Raw genomic sequence first — 22595 nt, 5'->3', positions numbered from 1 at the left:
TGACTATAAAAAAACAGATGAAAGTGAAAGAAATTAGGAAAGCATGAGAAAGAGTTGATAGGAATTAGTTGCTTGCTTTCAAAATTAAACTAAAGCTAACCCTAATGCAATAAAGGGCTAACCTTAGGTCATCTCCCAAGGAATGATTTTAGTCAAATTAAAAGTTATTTAGTGAAATAAGTCACCTAAAATTGTAGGAATTTAGATACCTAATTATCTATACTAATTACCTAATGTGCAACTAATTAAAATGCTAATTAAAGTGAGTAAAATGAACTTTTCTTTTCACAAGAGTGGAACCCTAGAGATTAGTTAATTTTAGACTCATTATCTTCTCATAATTAGGCTAAGTTTAGCTTCTCGTTCTTCTTGACTAAAGCTATCATGACTTAAAAAAAATTATCCTAAGCCAATTAACCTAATTAGAAAACTTCCCTAGGTCTTAGATTAAAGTTTCTAGTTCAATTAACCAATTGGTGTAAAAATTAGCCAAGTGATTCACTCAAAATCTCCTCTAAATAGCTATGGTCAAAACAACAATGTAAGTAACCACAAGATTATGTCAAGCTACTCAACAATACAAGTATTAACACCACAATATTATGCAATATCATCACATGTAATTCACTAAATGAAAAACACAAGATTATGTGCTTAACATGAAGTGGCTGAATCAGTTATAGTAGCCTAAAGAAGAAATTAAATGAAACAATCATCTTCTCTTTATCAACATCAAATTCAAATTAGAATTTACAAGTCAAGATGATTAAACCCTAGATTAAGGAATCTAATCATCTAGTAAAAAGAGAAGAGGATAGGAAACAAAATAACTTAGCTATATTGAAGCTCAAGACTTATTGTCCATCTTCATCTCTTTAGGATTCCACTAAGAAACTTAGCCAATCTTCATCATCTTCAAGAACCCTAGTTTGGAAGCTTGTTGACCAAAATTCATAGAATTTGGGATGAAGAAAATGAGCTTAGAACCTTGTGAAATAGGAAGGGACGGAATGAAAATGAAAAGAAGAGAAGAATGGTGTGAGTTTTGTGGAAGTTTGGTTGCTGAAAATGGAGGTTAGGGTGCTGTAAAATGAAAAACAAAAGAGAGAAAATGAAGAACACTATGAACAAGAGAGAGAAAATGTGGAAGATGAATGAGATTAGTGTTGGATCTCATTTGAGGATTGTATGGACGTGATCCTTGTTTCCCACCAGCTAAATGCTAATTAAAAAAATAGGAAAAGAAAATAAAAAGAAAATGGGAGCCTTGTCACACTTGTAAGGTGGCAACGTCCTATTGGTTTATAGATGATCCCAATGTATGTGAAATTTTTCATGTTCATTTGCATCATTTAAGCTTATTTAATCCCTCAAAATAATAAGAATTCACATGCAAATTCTCAGCTACTGACCTCAAGGAGTGTTGACCCCAATTGCCCAATTGATACACAAGTCACATGCCACCTATGTCATATAAATCATATAATTCAATTAAATAGCATGTAATATAATAAAATCTAATTAATGTAAAGAATTAAATTCATAATTAGAAGGGAGGATTTATTAAATTAACCAAGTTCTAAGCTGTAAAAAATTATATAAAATTTTTCACACAAAGACAAACCGAAAATTAGGTCAAATTAAGACACTTAAGAAAGTGTTGACTTTTCATTTAATTACTTTCAAACTAAAAAAAATTTAAAAATATAATTTCACCACTCATCAACTGAACATAAAATTCACTTTGTCAATTTTTTTTGTACATTTTCTCAAAAGTTTATTTTTTGGACCAAAATGCCCTATGGTGCACCAAACCTAGACACTTAAGTGATTTTTCCAAATCCAATATAATGTGTACATTTTGAAGTGATAAATCATTAATAAAAGGATTATAATTGACATATAAAAGTGTATAACAAATGTGTTCTATCAAAGTCGTGCGAGGGAAAGTGAAAATTGGGGGAGGGAAAAATTAAAGTTTTATTATTATTTAATTGATTAAATCAATTATAGTTGATAAAAAACATATTATTTTTTATATAATACAAATAAAAATATAGAATAGATAAAATTATTTATATATGGGATATATATATATATAATTATGTATAATATGATAATTTTAATTTATTTCTTTTAAATAAAAATTTATAATTTAATGTATATATAAAAGTCATCTGATTTTATAAAATTTCTAAATTTAATATTTAATTATATATAATTTGATATTTAATTATAAAATATTTAAATTTATCTATTATAAAATCTATCGTCAACTAAATAAAATAAAAATATAAAAAATTTTCTTATTATGCTAGATACAACATTTAAGACAGGTACATATTTGTCTCTAATTGTACAAAGTTTGTGTCTCTAATATTGTCTCTGAACTATGTATTTTCAGTAAGCATTCACGACGAATTGGGATACAGTGAACTTAACGATGATGTAATGATCATGTCTAAATGTGTCTATAACTTTTTTATTTTTTTAAATTAAATTTTCAACTTATAGAGATGACATTAGAGACAGTTTTAGAGACAACTTGTTTAGGGATGCATAGAATCTATCTCTAAAGCCCTTGTTATGATTTTATTTATTTTTCTCTATTAAATTCGTCTCTATTTGGATATTCTGTCTCTACTGTTGTCTCAAGTAGAGATGGATATAAACCCATCCCTAATTGTTGTCTCTAATTTAATATTTTTTGTAGTGCTAGATTTAGTTTTTCAATTGTTTAAACTAAGAGAAATTAGTGTATAATTGAAGGTCAAGGTGGTATGTGACTTACCTGATAAATAACAAGTTGGAAATGTTGTCGTTGCTCTTGAAAACTCTTGCCATAGCAGAGCTCTTCCTCTTCTCTACTCTCCCATGCTCTCTTTCTCTTTTTCTCTCTATTTCCATGAGTCCTCCACGTCCTTATCTATCATATTTTTGCACCATGCACCGTGGTGCATTCAGTACTAGCCACGACGCATGGCATAGTGAGAAAACTTCTCATTGCACTCAGACGCACTACTTCACAATGGCATTTTTTCATTCTAATTTGCTCATGCAATATCCTAAAGAGTCAAACTAACATTCCAAAATCCAAAACACTAATCACATATTAAATTACTAATTCAACCCTACCAATACTTAATTTTGGAATTACAAATTCAAGATGTTACAAATCAATGAAATGGTATAATGTAACATCATACATTTCTTAATCCCGAGTTTAGTAATTAGCATGGGATTAGAGATTTGGATAGTTGCTTAATGGTTTGACTTGTTAGTATGTTGTGTGAGCAGATACCGGTGGAAGGGTCGAAGTAAGTACGCATGGTGAGAGTAAATCTCACTGTGCCACACGTCGCAGCTTGTGCTACATATGTCGCAGCACATAGACTAGAAAATCACTTCAAAGTCATGAAATTTTAGAAATTTTATAGAGCTAAAATTTGAAACATGCGAAAGGAGAGGAGAGAAAGTGAAGGGTGTACTAGGGTAAGCTATTTTGAAGCAATGAAAGGTGATTCAGATTGATAACTTGTCGGGTAAGCAATGTATAACTCTTACTTTCCATTCTACATAAATTTCTATGAAAATGAGTCATAAGAAAATTGAATCAGTAGAACTTAAGGGGTTTAATTCTTTTCCAATAATAATAAAAAGGTTCTCAAAAGTTAAATTTAAGCTTTGTGACTATTTAAAGCTGAATGGTAGAGCTTTAAACTCATAGGCTGAATTTGAACTTAGAAAGAGAGTTTTAGGGTAAAAATCTAACTTGAGTAAAATAAGACTGATTGAAGTAATGTGAAGTAGTAATTGGGTAGTAATGAATCTAGAATGGATAAATAAAAAAGAATTTACAGATGATAAGTAGTAAAAATGAGTTTTTGGTTAAAATGGATCAAATGAGTAAAATGTGCTAAATGTGTTCAGATTGGCATATTGGACTTGTGAGTAGAGTAAGGGAGCTTGAGATAAGTTGTTGTGATAATTGAAATTCACAGATAACCTTTCTAGTGACAGAAGAGTTGAGGTAACTGAATAACTTCCTTTGTTTGACTGTTTATTGTAACTGTATGTTAGTATGCTATGTATTGCATAATCTTGTTTTGGATTAAACATGATTTATAGCATTGTGTGAATGTTGCATGAAATGGCTTTTGGTTGAAATAAAGCATTGAAAGGTGTGATTTCAAATGGAATGTATTATATATATGTGTTATGTGTAAGAATGAGAAAAATGGTAAATGGGAATCTTAAATGGTTCAAAAAATATGATCATAAGGGTTCACCCAAGTGGAGAAGATTATAAAGACCATATCAAAAGGTTTCCTTAGTACTTGATAGGGTGCGGTGTTGAAAATAATTCTCCTTAGTGCCTTGTAATGTACGGTGTTGGAGAGGATCTCCTTAGTGCCTATTGAGGTATGGTGTTGGAGATATGAGAGACTCCTTAGTGTCTTTATGATATGGTTTTAGAGTCAACAATGCCCCATTGTGTGTATTAGGGGAAACCATAGTCCACATTGTATGTTAGAACATCTCTAGCCGGGTGATTCTATCGCAGTAGGTGAGCTCAAGGCCAATAAAAGTGTACGTTGGTTTAAGGTGACCCTATGATTTCATGTCGAGGTGATTTGGAGGTTTGGTTGACAGTGATTATGTTATTTCATGCTATATGATGCTATGAGGTGTTATGAGACGATATATGTTATGTGAAAAGGAATGGAAATGAGATATATGATATAAATGCTATTTTAATGAGATTTCAATGATATAATATGCTTTACTTCCATATTGTCGCATGTGATAGTCAATAGGAGTGAGTTATTCTGTTATTGAAATTTTTATCTCACTCCTGTGGTTACATGTTTACGAGATTGACAAGTGATTAGGGCAAAGGAAGAGAGTCTAGATTGGCTTGAGTTGTAGAAGCCATGTATACTCTAAGTTTGTGTAATGAACTCAACTGAGAACTATGTATATATGTGTATATGAGTTGCTATAGGGTTACATGCATGAATTGAATAGAGATTTTATGAAATCTAGCCCAATTGTGTGTATATGTTAAATTGAATCAAGGGGCTATGATTTAAATGTTTATGATTGGAATGATTGTTTGTGTTAGTGAATCTTAAGACCAAGTGAGAAATTATGATGAAATGAGTAATTTAGGACTAAGATTATATTGTGAATATGAATGTGTATAATTATGTTAAGAAAAGGCCAAGTGGGCCAAGTTATGCCAAGAAATGGCATTTTGTGCAAAATTGTGAAATGTGGAAATTTGCCATAGAAGGGTCAAATTTTGATATATGTATATGATTGAGATAAATTGTGGTCAATCAAGTATATTAGGTCCTTTTGGACTAGATTTAAGACATTGTCTGGTCTAACGAGAGAAAATGATCGATTTGAGCATTTGGGTGCATAAAATTTTCAAAAAAAAAGTGATATTTTGCATGTGGGTATCCAAGTTTTGATTAGATGATTAGATCATAAACATGTTTCATTAGTTAGCTTATGAACTAAGCTTCATGTGGTCACTTGAATCACTCCAATTGGATGTCGTATGTGAAAATGGTGCATGTTGAAAGTTCATCATTTTTGCTGTCAAAATGACAGTAGAAATTCAAACTGGCACACTGCGGTGCATAGTGTCACATGCCACAACACATGACATAGAAAAGCTAAGCATGTGGCTTTGTACCATATGCCACGGTGCAAGTAGTACACACTATGGTGCACTGATCAAATCCCAGCTTTATTTTGTGATGAAAATACATGCAATTGAGATAGGAATGCTGGTAGGTCATGTCCACTACGTATTAGAGTAATGTGCAAATTGCTTCCGCTGTGTTTTTCTTTGATGAATTATGATTTTGAGAATCGAGTCTTGGGCCCAAGCTTTTCAAACAAAACATTTGTTTACCAATTGTTGTGAGTGATATAGTAATACTATAATCTTCTTCTATATTGAGTGGATATAAAAGGAGGTTACATATAACATGCCATGGTTCCTTAGTTAAAAACTTGGCCAATTAAATGAATAATTTAATAGTGACACATTTCTCAAAAGAGTCAAATGCCCTCATGTTAGGGGATATGTTCTTGTTAGTTGTAGTGCAATAAAATAGCACAATTCTAAAAGGGAAGTATTAAATAAATGTGAGTAATATATATATATCTATATATGTGCGCGCGCGCATGTATATGGAAATTAAAATAACAAGAAATAACAGGTGAAATAAAATTCAACCTGTTAAAAGTTATGACCATATTTTCTCTTTTGCTTGGTTGACCATTAAGAGGATTGAGATACCATATTTTTAGAGCAATAAAATTAACCACAATAGTCATCCAGTGCCCCCTAATAAAAAATAATAAGTGTTAGAAAACAAGTAAATATAAAAAATATTTACTCGTAACAAGTGTTTAGTAGCTCACCCTTGGCAGTAAGGAGGGATAAATAAAGTATCATTATCTACTCCCTTTCTCGATCGAAATAGATATGAAAGTGTCCTTGCTTGTATATGGAAATTAAAATAACAAGAAATAACAGGTGAAATAAAATTCAACCTGTTAAAAGTTATGACCATATTTTCTCTTTTGCTTGGTTGACCATTAAGAGGATTGAGATACCATATTTTTAGAATAATAAAATTAACCACAATAGTCATCCAGTGCCCCCTAATAAGAAATAATAAGTGTTAGAAAACAAGTAAATATAAAAAATATTTACTCTTAACAAGTGTTTAGTAGCTCACCCTTGGCAGTAAGGAGGGATAAATAAAGTATCCTTGTCTTCTCCCCTTTCTCGATCGAAATAGATATGAAAGTGTCCTTGCTTGTTCTTTAAGAGCTTACTTAGTAATATCATTATGGGGAGAGACATCATATGGATTATAACCATCTTGAATCTTGACTTGAGGCCCCCAAGAACCATGAATGAGTTATAAATGTGATTTGGGGGAAAATACAAACAAATTAATACATGTCATGCATACATATATATAATTCAAGTAATTATCTGAGCAATATTTTTTTAATAATAGGGGGCTATATGTATGGCAACCCCCCGCAACAATGCAATTGAAATACACTAGCAAAAGTCCGGTCTAGTTTAGTCTAGAATTATAATAAACTAATAGCGATTATATTAAACTAACAATTTTTAAAAAACTATAAAAGCCAAAATTATTTGGTATACAATTGCTCAATAATAAACCAAAATTATTCTAACTTATGAAACCTAAATGACAAAAAAATGTATAAAAAAATGTCCAGCTGATTTACTTTTTGCCCACAGCTGGAAAACATATTCATACCATTTTTCATTGACTTCTTTGATGTGATGACCCCCGAATTCTTCACATTTACAATAAGAGTCAGGATAATGTTGCAATAATGTAATATGACAACAAAATTAATTAATTAAGTAGTTGAATAAATTAAAATTCATAATTACATATAATTGAAGCTAAATAACATACATATCATGATGAGGAATAGTATCCACAATTCTCGCTATATGATTTTTGCCTTGGGCACTACATAGATCGAGAAACCAATAAACATGTTGTTAAATTAATTAGAAAGTTAGTATTGATTGTTTACATTAGTAGTAAAAAAAAATACTTTTATTATCCTCCAATTACTATAGGCTAAATCATTTGGCTTGTACCTTAATGGTACAGAAAAACTCATTTTGGTGGTGATAAAGCATCATAGCCCTAACACAAAAGAAAATATATGCTTTCACACCATATGGCCAGCCAGACAGATGATTGTGTTGTTGATTTTTCTTAAACAATATCCACTATCTGCTACCATGATTAATGCAGATTGAGAACCTACCCACTAAGTTCTAAATGAGGGGAAAATTCTTTATATATATATATATATATCTGTGTGTGTGTGTTGTTCTTTTTAATCTACCGGTTCAAACTTCAATTTTTTGCTTAATGTGGATTGGATTCTTTGCCATATTGTTGAATTCTGTCGCCACAATAAGTGGAAGAGAAAAGCGTTGCTAAAAATGATAGGATATACTATGATGCCAATGGCTTCATGCATCCTATACCCATGGCTTTCTTTATTATTTAACTTCATAATGCTATACATACATATATACATATATTTGATCAAGAATCTTGGAATTTGATCACAAATATGTGAATTTCTCTGACTGAATTTATAATGTTTGAACTTGGGAGACTACTTCAATGTCAAACTTTTCATTCTTTGACTTCAAAATGAACATATATATAATTAAAAGCTTCGTCAAGATTTGCGGGAGCGGATTCCCGGCAAACTGGAAAATAATCAAGTATCAAATGAAACGCCAGCAAATAAATTCAATTAAAAAAGTGTCAACGTATCTCTTGAATTTCAACCACAAGAAATATAATCAAAGTACGTTTTTCAATGACCGTTACCATCTGAGAACAGCAACCACTGCCAATAACTCAGAAAAATATGTGACAATGACATTGATTTTCCCCCTTTCATTTTTATATTTTAGTGTATATTGATGTCACAGCGTTGAAGGTGACATTGAATTTTTGCTTTCCTAAAGTTAACCAATTTTTAATTAATTAAACTTTAGCCATCCAACCACATAAAAATAAATGACACAATCATTGACATTGAGATTTTTGTAATAAAGGATAATATAGTTTTTAATTCCTAAACTTTCTTTCAATTACTAAATTAGTCATTTAACTTTGATTCAGTATAAAGTAATACTTAATTAAGGAATTATAGAAATTGAGTTGTATTGATTTAAGAAACTATAAAAACTTAGTTGTTTGAAGTACAAAAATTAAAAAAAAATAAATTTTTATGAATTAAAGTTCAGTGATTGAATCAATAATTGATCAAAAAATTCAAGGATCAAAAGTTATATTTTTTTCTTTTGTAAACAGAGTAATAGAAATTTCACCTTCCACATATAAAGAGCGAACACACACATTCAACACTTTAAAAAAAAAAATCAAGTAACTATAGAGTAAAAGATATAAAAAGTTACGTTTGATGACTATTTCAAATCTGATGCAATGTTTGAATAAGATATTGTTACTACTTTAATGCATATTTCTTACCAACTTACGTAATCGTTGGAGGTAGGCCTTTTATATAATTAATGAATTAAGCAAGCCGTAGAAATTATGAAGAAGACAATAATGTAGATTAAAGTTTCATGAATATTACACATCAGAAGATTGGTATATATAGATGCAAAGAAGATCAATGAATGTAGGGTCAAGGTGTAATTTTGCTCTTAAATTATTCTCAAAAGAATAATGTTGTCTTTAAACTATTCATCGTTGCAATATTACTCTTAAACTAATTAAATTAGAGTAATTTTGCTGCTGCTGTTTTAACATCCGTTACTATAGTTAGTGGAACTCATTTTTCATGAGTTAAGATGTAATCTTACCTCTAAACTATTCTCAGAGAAGCAATGTTGTCCTTACCATTTAAAAATCCTAAAATTAAATTAAAATAAAATTATAATAATATTAAATAAAATAATATTAAATGTATATATAAAACAAATATAAAAAAAATTTTATAATATGTTAATAAAATGTCATAAATTAATAATATTATAATTTAATAACTTGTCAAATATAAGTGGATCTTAGTTAAATTAGATATGAGTAGATTCAAAAGTATCTGCATTTGCACCTATAACTATCGACCAGAGCCATCATTAACTACTTGATTTAGATCAAAAGACTATTTTCATGATTGAGTTAAATTGGATAAGAGTTAAGCCACTATTTAGCTAAAAACTAGAGTTAAATTGGGAACTGGAGTGGACGGTTTTAAACATAATATTTTAAAAAATTTTAAAAATAGAAAAATTCAAAAATTAGGTACTACTAAAAGCCATATTTTTGAATAAATCACATGTATAAAATATGATTTGAGATCATTTTTTTATAATGATGTTGATAGTTATAGTTGCAAATAAAAATACTTTTGATTCTATTCATATTTAATTTAACCAAGATTCACTTATATTTGATATGTTATAAAATTATAATTTATATTTTTTCTTATATTTATTTTATATATACATTTAGTATTATTTTTATTTAATATTATTATAATTATATATATACAAATTTAATGTTATTTTATTTAATGCTATTATAATTTTATGATTTTTAAACAGTGAGGGCAAAATTGCACCTTAACTCATGAAAGTAGGTCCCATTGGCTATATCAACGGACGTTTAAATGGTGAGGGTAATACTACTCTGATTTAATTAGTTTAAGGCCAATTGCTATAATGAGTAGTTTAGAGGCAACATTGGCTACATTGTTTACCTAAGAATAGTTTAGGGCCAAAATTATACCTTAACCCATGAATGTATATAAGTATGGGAGTGTTCCAAAGGGCGATGTTATATTATTAAATCTAGAATTTGTTTCCATGTTCTATATTTCATAATAATAATTCTGTTATATATGCTTAAATTGTCATGCATGATCATGCATGCGACCGCATATTCTTTTTGAAGACTGAGCGCAACTTAAAATCAAGTGCTTAATTTTAATGCATGATTATACTTTCCCTCTTCTGGGTTCTGTTTGAGATCAGTCCACTCAAGGACAGAAATAGATAATAAATAATGAAATTGAGTATAAGGCTATTAGAAAATGCGACGGGATATTACAGTTAAGAATCAACGAAATTCAGCAATAAAAAATAAAGAAATTAACTCTTGACATTTTTTTTATTAATTATTTTTTCATTAAGTATTTTTTACAATTATCCTACAATCAATTTAAATTTACTCTCTTAGTATTATTAATTTCGCTCACCAGGTTCACCCATAAAATGTTGCTCAAGAGATGTTACTTCTATTTCACCCCATTCGCGACCTTAATGTAATTCATTGAGTTCTTTTTCTTTTTTTTTTTCATTAATTTATTTGGCCAGACATTGATGACCTTCTGATTTTTTTTTTCTTTTTTATATACATGATCTTCTAAATAGAATTTACAGTATTATGCGGTGTGTAATAGATGGAATCCAAAGAACTATCCGTCCAATAATTGATTTACTCACAACAGGTCAAATCTATAACATAACCCATGTTGGTCCTAAAAATATGTATGTATGTGTGTGTGTGTTTATGTATGTATGTATGTATATCTCTTACTTGTTCGCAAGGTGAAATGATCACAAGTTAATTTTCTCTTTTCAATATATAATTTTTATCTAATTACAAGTCAATTCTAAAAAATATATTTCGCAAATGTTATGATAAAAGTAATATATATCTAATTACAAGTCAATTCTAAAAAAATAATATGAAAATTTCAATCAAGACCCTCTGACTGCACTTAATAAAAAAAGACCCCAAAAATACTGATATATCACTACAAAGCAAGGGCACTGATCTAACATTAAATTTCATAGCCAAATGACAATATTGCCCCTTATTAAAAGAAAAAAGAGGAACGTAGATCAAGAAAACGGATGATGCATGCAATGATACTGAAGATGACAAACACCTCCATTATTAGAGATGAATCTCTCCAGGATGTGAACTAGGTCATCTGAAGATTAGCGAGACCTTCATCGACTTCCATGACTTAAACTCAAGGATCAACTCTTATATATAATTAATTACAAGTGAGGATTATTTATCATAATTACAAATCTTAAAATACAAAAAATATGAATAGAGATCTGAATCTCTTTAGGACTTGAACTAGAGCATTTAAAGATCAGCAACATCTCCATCACTAGAGTTCCTGCATAAGAATCATTTGATGGAAGAAGAATTATAGGTAACATGCATAAAAATGACAGAGAAAACATACATGTCATACCGATATATCCCTGATATACTGATATGATTTCATGCTTAGATGACTTGTTCATTGCCTTAGTGTGAGTGACTAATTACCTTTATAATAGTTGTTAATTTCCTTACCGTACTTGTTTGTTACAACATAAAAGAATTCCAAGCAAAACATATCGATAAGTTTATGATGTACAGTATATTTATAATATACCGATATGTGTTTGAAAGAATTTCAAGTAAAACATATTGGTAAAACATGATCATATGTAACATCCCAGGTCTTCAACTTAGGAATTTTTAAGTGTTTATAAAGATAGAATAGTAATTTCAAGTAAATTTTTGATTAATGACATTTATGAGAGACTAATATAGTTTTTGAATCCTTAAATAGCCTTAGAAGGAGGCTGGATTGAAGCTTAAGCTGGCCATGGCATGGAGGGAAGTTTAAATTATGGTGAGGTTCTTTGTGCCATGCGCCACGATGGACACGTCAATATGTCACAACGCATGTACAAAATTAGCATTTATCAATTCGTAAAATCAAATCGAAAATCACAAGTGGGATAACTGAAATCATGAGGTGATGGGAAATGATCCATGACTGCTAAGGCATGACATCTAGACTATTTTGAACACATTTAGAGCTTGAAACTTCATTGGGTAAGTTCTATTTCCCCTTTCCTCCCTCGTTATGTGAAACTTCTAACTTTAGGGCATTTAGGGGCTTGCTTTCAATTGTGGTTGAGTAATAGACAAACCCATTGACTTGTTTAAAATCTTGGAGAGTTAAATCAAGTCTCTAACCCTAGGTTTATGAGTTTTATGGTGATTTGAAATTTTTGTTGAAGGTTGGACGAACCCTACACATAATTTGAAAGTTTTTGAACAATGTGAATGGTTGGATGATGATTTTGATATATTTGGATGTTAAATAGGATTGTCATAGTGTTTTGAAATGGTTGATTTTTTAGATAAGGAATTTGAGAGTTATGGTACTTGGAACCTAGTGAACTTAGGATTTATCAGAGTGATAATTGTCACTTAATTATGTAGATTAAGGGTTGTTTGAGTGTCATTGTGCGAGTAAGAATGTGTGGAGCTAATGTTAAACCATGTTAACCCTTTTATGAACAAAGAGTTAAGGTAACAGAATAATTTACACCATTTGATTATATTGCTCAACTATTTGTGAGTAGATATGTTAAATTTATTACTTGAGATTTGATAACCTTGGATATTATGAAATGTGATTTTGTACATGTAAAACTATTTGCAAAATGATGGGAATGATGAAAGTTTTATATGGATTAGTTGAGAAATTGGAAATGTCTATGTGTTACATATGATGAGTATGAGCATGATCATGTTAAGGGTAGAAGTTCACTTATAAGAAAGAGTAGTGAAAGTTCATATGGCATGTATCTCTTTAGTATCTAGTGAGGCATGGTTTTGGAGATTTTCTCCTTAGTATCCATGCAGGATATGTGATAGGAAATTAGTCGCTTATCCTCAAAATTACACTAAAGCTAACCCTAATGCAATATAGGGCCAACCCTAGGTCATCTCCCAAGGAATGGTTTTAAGTCTAATTGAAAGTTATCTAGTGAAATAAATCAACCAAAGTTTGTAGGAATTTAGTTACCTAGCTAATTACCTAATATGCAAGTAATTAAAATGCTAGTGAAAGTGAGTGAAATGAACTTCCCTTTTCACAATAATGGAACCCTAGAGATTAGTTGATTTTGGACTCATTATCTTCTCATGATTAGACTAAGTTTAGCTTCCCTTTCCTCTTGACTAAAGCTGTCATGACTTAAGAAAATTATCCTAAGCCAATTAACCTAATTAGCTAACCTCCCTAGGTCTTAGATTAAAGTCCCTAGTTCAATTAACCAATTGGTGAAGACATTAGCCAAGTGATTCACTCAAAATCCTCTCTCAACAGCCATGGTCAAACACATAAATTGAGCAACCACAAGATTATGTCAAGCTACTCAACAACACAAGCATTAACACCACAAGATTATGCAATATTAACACAAGAAATTCACTAATTGAAAAACAAAGATTATGTGCCAAACAAAGAGTGGCAAAATTCAGTCATGGCTGTCCAAGGAAGAAATAAAATGAAACAATCCTCTCTCTTTACATCAACATCAAATTCAAATTAGAATTTATAAGCTAAGATGATTAAACCCTAGATTAAGGAATCTAACCATCTAGTAAAAAGAGAAGAGGATAGGAAACAAAAGAACTTAGCCAATTTGAAGCTCAAGACTCATCCTCCATCTTCATCTCTCTAGGATTCCACAAAGAAACTTAGCCAATCTTCATCTTCAAGAACCCTAGTGATTGCTTGTGAAGGCCAAACTCCATAGCTCTTGAATGATGGAAATGAGCTTCAATCCTTGTGAAAATGGAAGGGATGGAACGAAAATGAAGAGAGGAGAAGAATGGTATGAGTTTTGTGGAGGTTTGGTGGCTGAAAATGGAGGTTAGGGTGCTGGAAAATGAAGAACAAAAGAGAGAAAATGAAGAACACTATGAACAAGAGAGAGAGAATGTGGAAGATGAATGAGATATGTGTTGGATCCCATTTGGGCTTAAAATGGCGTGCTCCTTGGTGTCTCCCATCAGCTGAAGCTTAATTAAAATAAGGAAAAAGAAATTAAAATGTAAATGGGAGCCTTGTCACACTTGCAAGGTGGCAACTTCCTATTGGTTTGTAGATGATTCCAATGTGTGCCTAATTTCCCATGTGTCATCCACATCATTTTAGCTGATTTAATCCCTCAAAATAATCATAATTCACGTGCAAACCATCAGCCATTGACCTCAAGGAGTGTTGACCTCAATTGCCAATTGATGCACAAGTCACATGCCACCTATGTCACATAAATCACATAATTCAATTAAATAGCATATGATATAATAAAATCTAATTCATGTCCAGAATTAAATTCATATTAGAAGGGAGAATTTATTAAATTAACCAAGTTTCAGGCTGCACAAAATTATATAAAAATTTTCACACAAAGGCAAACCAAAAACTAGGACAAACTAAGACACTTAAGAAAGTGTTGACTTTTTTATTTAATTACTCCCAAACTAAAATGAATTTTAAAAATATAATTTCACCATTCATCAACTGGACATAAAATGCACTTTGTCAATTTTTCTTGTACATTTTCTCAAAAGTTCATTTTTTGGACCAAAATGCCCCTAGTGCACTGATCTTAGAAACTTAGGCAAAGTTCCAAATCTAATGCAATGTGTGCACTTGAAGGTGATAAATCATTAATAAAATGGTCCTAATTGACAAATAAAAGTGGGTAACAAATGTGTTCTATCAATTCCCCCACACTTAGCTTTTGCACTCCGGGCAAAATCAAGTGAAAAAGGTCCCAAAAGAAACTATAAGACAAAGAAATAAGAGAAAAACATTGTTTCAAGTCACTAAAATACTAGCTCATGAACTTCTACAAATTATCAATCAATGTGGCAATAATTACGAAAGAATTATGCACATCACAAACAAACCCTTACCAAGAATCAATGTCAAAGAGTAAGCCTCTCTAGGTTAAGTGTTTGCTCTCATCACTCAAAGTGTATAAGGTATTAAATTTCACTCAAAATTTCTTAGGATAAACCCTACTATGAATTTGTAACCCTTCTACATCTCCATCACTAAATAGCACTTGCAATCAAGAATCAAATGGACTTTATTAGGTTGTGATATAGGTAATGAAAGGATGTCTAAGAAATGCATGTATATAAAAAAAAATAGGGTTAGCATCAAAATAATGCTAAATCAAGATATATCCCCTTAATATGCAAAGCATAACCTAACTCAATTGAGTGAACACCTTAACACAATGAGGATGGAAAGAAATGATAAGAAATAATAAAACAAATGGAATGGATGAGCTAGGCAACTTTTTATTTTTATTTTTATTTTTTTTCTTTCTTTTCTTTTTTTTTCTTCTCTTTTTTTTCTTTTTCTAGCAACTTTATTTCTTTTCTTTTTGACTATATTTTTTTTTCAAATCTATCTTTGTTTTTTTTTTTTGGTTGCCCCTAACTCTTTGAAAACAATGGAAGTAATGGATAGAGAAATGATAATAGGCATCCACTCATTTGATCTAGGACATGCAATGAATATTAAAAAGACATATAAAAGTGTAACATGCATTCCTTGGGGAAAAATAGGGTGAATATTTTTTTTTAAGAATCAAACCAAAGGCTCAAAGTGGCTAACAAAGGATAATAAATAATAATAGGTTGGCTATTTGGCTCTTGGCTATTTTTTATGAATGCCATCTCTCATCTCCTATCAAACAAGTGCAAGATATATGGTCTTAATTAAGAAGTGAAACAAATTCTAGAGGGTAACATCACTAAGGAATTAATCACACATGAGTGTTTAGCCTCTTCCATGAAAGGGTAATATGCCACTCTAATCCATTAATTCAAGGTAAAAGAATGTTCACTTCACACCTATTCAATCCTAAAAATTACCACATCTCAAGAATCAAAATATCCATTCAAGAGCTAGGTAATTAAGTAACCTCAAACAAAACAAAACAAAGAAATTTTTTTTTGAATTTTTTTTTGCAAAACCAAACAAAACCAAACAAACAAAACAAAATGTTTATTTCTCTCCCCCACACTTAAATCATGCATTGTCCTCAATGTATGTATAGACTAGTGATAAAATAAGGTGAGATCAATAATGAATGCATAACAAAAGTGTGGTGCAGATATTTTTTTTTTCAAACTAAAACACAAAACAAAGAAGTCAAATAAAGCAAATAAACTCTAATTTTCCTACTAGGTTCATCTCCCCCACACTTGAACTATACCTATCATTAAATATATCAATTAAAGGAAGGTAAAAGCTCAAGGTTAGAGAGATACAACCTTATCATGGTGGTTCAAAAACATGTTGAGAGAAGTCCTCCTCCTTTTGAAGTGATTTGGCATCTTTGTAGAGCTTGCATAGGTGACCATTGATTTGCATAGTGGAACCCGTGGCTTTATTCAAGAGTTGCAAAACCCCATAGGGAAAACACCTTGGTCACTAGATATGGTCCCTCCCACTTAGACTTCAACTTGGCATGCTTATGAATAAACCTTGTTTGGAACAAGAGGACTTGATCTCCTTCTTGGAACTTTTTCCTCAAGATTAGCTTGTCATGAAGGATCCTTGTTTTCTCCTTATAGATTCTAGAAGACTCATAGGCATCCAACCTAAGCTCCTCAAGTTCTTGCATTTGAAGAAATCTCTCCTTAGCCGAAAGATGGAAATCCAAGTTTAGTTTCTTGATGGCCCAATAGGCCCTATGCTCTATCTCCACAGGGAGGTGGCAAGCCTTTCCATACACCAATCGAAAAGGAGACATGCCAATGGGAGTCTTATAAGCGGTCCGATAAGCCCACAAAGCATCCCAAGTGTAAAGACCAATCCTTCCTATTTGTGTTCACCACCTTGGTTAGGATCTTCTTGACTTCTCTATTTGATACTTCGGCTTGGCCATTAGTTTGGGGATGATATGGTGTAGAGATTTTGTGATGCACCCCATATTTAGCCAAGAGAGCCTTCATCATCTTATTGCAAAAGTGGGATCCTTGGTCACTTACCAAGGCCTTAGGAACTCCATACCTACAAAAAATATTAGATTTGAGAAACTTCAAAACAATCTTAGCATCACAAGTTCTAGTAGGAATGGCTTCAATCCACTTTGAAACATAATCAACACCAAGTAATATGTACTCAAAACTAAAGGATGGTGGAAAGGGACCCATGAAGTCAATGCCCCAAACATCAAAAATCTCACAAAATAAAATGGGTTGTTGAGGCATTTCATGTCTCTTACCCCAACTACTAACCTTTTGACATTTCAAGCATGCTTTACAAAATTCATAAGAGTCTTTAAACAAGCTAGGCCAATACAATCCACAATCTAAAACCTTCCTAGCTGTCTTATTTGAGCTAAAATGACCACCACATGCATGAGAGTGACAAAATTCAAGAACAGAAGGCACATCAACATCATCAACACACCTCCTAATCACTTTATCACTACAAATCTTCCACATCAAAGGTGGTTCCCAAATGTAAAATCTAGACTCTCTTTTCAATTTTTCAATGGCAAAACGTGAAGCACAAGGAGGCAAGACTCCACACTCAATATAGTTAGCAAAAGAGGCATACCATGGAGGCTTAGATGAAATGGCACACAATGCCTCATCAGGAAATGAATCACAAGGAATAGTAGGGTTAGAGTTTACCATAGTAGCTTTTAAATGAGGTAGTCTAGACAAATGATCCGCTACTTGATTGGTAGAACCACTCCTATCCCTTATCTCCACATCAAATTCTTGCATCAAGATCACCCATCGAATCAAGCGAGGCTTAGAATCTGTCTTCTTAAACAAGTACCTCACAGCAGCATGGTCAGTGTACACAACAACTTTAGAGTTAAGAAGATATGATCTAAATTTATCAAGTGCAAAAACAATAGCAAACAACTCTTTCTCAGTTGTGGTGTAATTAACCTGAGCTGAATCTAGGGTCCTAGATGCATAAGCAATCACATATGATAACTTGCCCTCTCTTTGACCAAGCATAGCTCCCACAGCAAAATTAGAAGCATCACATGACAACTCAAAAGGCAAAGACCAATTTGGGGCTTTAAGAATGGGAGGGGAAATGAGCATGCTTTTCAAAGTGTCAAAACTCCTTTTGCAAGCATCATCAAAAACAAAATCAACATCTTTTTGTAAGAGTTTAGACATAGGCAAAGCAATTTCACTAAACCCCTTTATAAATCTCCTATAAAAGCCTGCATGTCCCAAAAATGATCTCAAATCTTTCAAACAAACAGGATATGGCAAAGAAGCAATCACATCTACTTTGGCCTTATCCACCTCTATGCCATTGGAAGAAATCAAATGGCCTAAAACAATTCCTTTATCTACCATGAAATGGCATTTTTCAAAGTTAAGCACAAGCTTCTTTTCAATGCACCTACCAAGCACTTTATCTAAAGAATGCAAGCATGAATCAAAGGACTCACCATACACAGTAAAATCATCCATAAAGACTTCCATGCAATGTTCAATAAAATCACAAAATATGGACATCATGCATCTTTGAAAAGTACCAGGTGCATTGCAAAGACCAAAAGGCATCCTCCTATAGGCAAATGTACCAAAGGGGCATGTAAAGGTAGTCTTATCTTGGTCACTAGGAGCTATAGGAATCTGAAAATACCCACTAAACCCATCTAGGAAGCAATAATGGGACTTGGAAGCCAATCTCTCAAGCATTTGATCAATAAAAGGCAAAGGAAAATGGTCCTTCCTAGTCACATTATTGAGCTTCCTATAGTCTATGCACACTCTCCAAGCATTTTGAACTCTAGTTGGAACAAGCTCTCCTTTCTCATTTTTTACCACAGTAATCCCCCCTTTCTTAGGTACAACTTGGGTTGGAGACACCCACTCACTGTCAGCTATAGGATAGATGATCCCAGCACTAAGTAGCTTAACAACCTCTTTCTTTACCACATCTAAAATCAATGGGTTAAGTCTCCTTTGTGGTTGCCTAATGGGCTTAGCATTGTCCTCAAGAAAAATTTTATGTGTGCACACAATAGGGTCAATACCAGGAATGTCAGCCAAAGTCCAACCAATAGCATGTATGTTCTTTCTCAACACATCAAGTAATGCATTTTCTTCCTCAAGAGATAAAGAGTTAGAAATTATTACCGGAAGCTTCTCATTCTCAATGAGATATGCATACTTGAGATTGGATGGTAAAGGCTTCAACTCCAAGGTAGGTGGCTCTACACAAGAGGGAATGAGCTTCTTCAAGTCTAATTTGGTGGAATATTCCATGGTACTATCTTGTCTTTTAGGCTTCTCACTTTTTTTGATTTCTCCTCTTCTTTCTTTACAGCCTCCCCCTTTTCTTGCAACTTGTCCTCAAGTGCTTGGACTTGAGCCACGGCCTCGACATGTGAAAGTGTAGAATTTTCCTCCAATAGCTTGGGAATCCTAAGAACATCAAGCTCGAGTGGAGAAAAACTCATAGATTCGGCCTTAATGGCTTTAGTACCTACAACACAAGAAGATATACCCTTCTCAAGCATTTCAAGATCAAGCATAGGAGATATTTTAAACAAATCATGAGAAGAAGTAGTTGCATCATTCAAGCATGCATCAATCTCTAAACAAATAGGACAACTACATCCATCAATACATGTAGTAGTAACAAGAGACAAATCATCATCAACATGTGAGAAAGAATCAAGCATGTGAGACTCACAAGCATCATGAAGCAATAACTCAATGGAACTTACACCTAACAAAGAATAATCCTCAAAAGGATGTTTCATTGCTTCATATATATTAAAAATAACATGATCCTCTCCACATTTCAAAATCAAACTACCTTTTTCCATGTCAATCAATGTACGGGCAGTCCTCATAAATGGCCTTCCTAAAATCAAAATATCATCCCCACTCCCTTCTTTTGACATATCAAGCACATAGAAATCCACAGGAAATAATAGACCTTTAACACAAACCAACAAGTCTTCTACTACTCCATGTGGTCTTCTAACACTTCTATCCGCTAATTGGCATATCATAGGTGTCTTATGCATGCAATCAAGACTCAAGGCATGATAAATTGAAAGAGGCATAACATTAATGGCTGCACCTAAGTCTATCAATGCATGAGAAAAATGTGTGTTGCCAATCTTGCATGGAATTGTGAAGGAACCGGGGTCCTCACATTTTATAGGGAGTTGAGGCTTCATGATAGCACTCACAGATGAGGGTAATTGTACCCTTGCATTAGGCCTAAATTTTCTTTTATTTGTACAACAATCTTTCAAAAATTTGGCATACTTAGGAAAGTTCTTAACTACATCCATCAAGGGTACATTAACATGAATCTTGTGGAAGAAATCATATACCTCTTGATCAAATTGTCCCTTCACTTGCTTAGGGACCACTTGTGCTTGTGGAAAAGGAAGCTTCTTCATAATCTCTTGACTTTGCTTTCCTTCTTCCTTCCTTGAACTCTCCTTTCTTGTTTCACTTTGCTCGGCCTCTCCCTCTTTTTCCTTACTAAACAACTCGGCCATAGTCCCCTTTTCCACCTTAGATGGTGGTTGCTCACATATGATCTCCTCAATGTTTTCATCCTCATCATCTCTACAAAAAGATGCATCATTAGGAGCAAAAGAAGAACTAGAAACATTAACATCAATTGAAGAATTTAAAGAGGCTTCTCGGCCTTCCCTTGTCTTTTGTCTTCTTGTACTCTTTCTCCCAACTCCTTGCCACTCCTCAATGTGATAGCATTAAGATTAGCTTTAGGATTAGCAACGGTGTTGGATGGTAATGTAGAGGCTTGAGCATTGGCTGCACTTAATTGGTTAGCAAGCATATTCATTTGAGAAGTAAGGGTATCAATTTTAGAGTTCATGTTCTCACACTTGTTACCCATACTCTCTACCTTGTTCCCTAAGCCATCATACATGTTTTTATACAAAGAGTTCATTTCAATCAACTGCTTACGTAACACATTCACATCATTAGAAGAGTTCGAATTAGAAGAACTCTCAATTGGAACAAGCCTCCTATCACTATAAGAATTAGAAAAGGTGCAAGAGAATTACCACTTGGACTGTAGCTTTGAGAAGAGCTACCTTGAGACAAATGAGGTGGAGGGTCACGGCCAAAGGTGTTTTGATAGGATCCTCTTTGTTGATTGTCTTGTAAAGCCACATTTGGATTTGAATAGGAGAAATTAGGATGGTCTCTCCATGAAGGGTTGTAAGTATTAGAATAAGCTCCTTGCCCTTGCCTCCCACCATAGGATTGTTTTCCATTGTAGATAGCATTTACTTGTTCAAACTTAATAGGACAATTGCTTTCTACATGCATAGGTGAGTCACAAAAAGTACAAGAATAAGGGACAAGTGCTTGAGAAGTACTTACATTGCTCACTTGAGATATTTGTGGAGCCAACATTCTCCCAATCTTGGCAGCTAGCAAGTCCACATATGAATCATTAAGAATTGAGGAACCTACCATATTCACATTTCTCTTTTCCCTTGTAGAGTATTGAGCACCACTTGAAGCCATCTTGTCAATTAGTTCCCAAGCCTTTAAGGAAGTGAGGTCAATCAAGCATCCACCACTAGCGGCATCAATGTTAACTTTATCTCTTGGAATCAAGCCCTCATAGAAATATTGGACTAAATTCTCACTAGAAATTTGATGGTGTGGGCATTTAGCCAAAAGGCCTTGGAATCTAGTCCAATACTCATAGAGACTCTCATCTCTCCTTGTTAGACCCCATAGATTTGCTTTCTCAAATTGGTGACCTTGGAATTTGGAAAGAATTTATCTAAGAAGAGTCTTCTTAGCTCAGCCCATGTGCTCACTTTCACATAAGAAGGGTAGTTGAAATACCATTCCTTTGCTAAACCTTCAAGAGAAAATACAAAAGCCTTAGCTTGAACATCATCAACATTTACATGCATAGGCTTCATAGTATCACAAACCAATAGGAAAGTATGCAAAAACCTATGACAATCCTCTCCTGGTAACCCATGAAATTTAGGCAATGCATTAATCAAGGAGGATTTAATTTCAAATTGAACATTAGTAGGAGGAACATATAAGCCATAAGGATTATCATGCCAATCAGGTTGAGTTAATTGCCTAATGCTCCTCTCCTCTCTA

At 32.7% G+C, this 22595-nt stretch overlaps 1 non-coding gene across 1 annotated transcript; it reads left to right on the top strand.

Annotated features, from left to right (window-relative positions):
- The first annotated feature begins 22122 nt into the window (after positions 1-22122).
- Positions 22123-22228, top strand: LOC129289720 (small nucleolar RNA R71). Its single transcript, XR_008588210.1, has one exon. It is a non-coding gene; the product is annotated as a small nucleolar RNA R71 (small nucleolar RNA).
- The last annotated feature ends 367 nt before the right edge of the window (positions 22229-22595 follow it).

The sequence above is a fragment of the Prosopis cineraria genome, unplaced genomic scaffold (genome assembly GCF_029017545.1).
Source record: "Prosopis cineraria cultivar Desert tree isolate PC_DT_omini unplaced genomic scaffold, ASM2901754v1 PC12, whole genome shotgun sequence".
NCBI classification, from domain to species: Eukaryota; Viridiplantae; Streptophyta; class Magnoliopsida; order Fabales; family Fabaceae; genus Prosopis; species Prosopis cineraria.
Note: the sequence above shows the minus strand (reverse complement) of the source record. Positions and strands in the feature narration are given on the sequence as shown.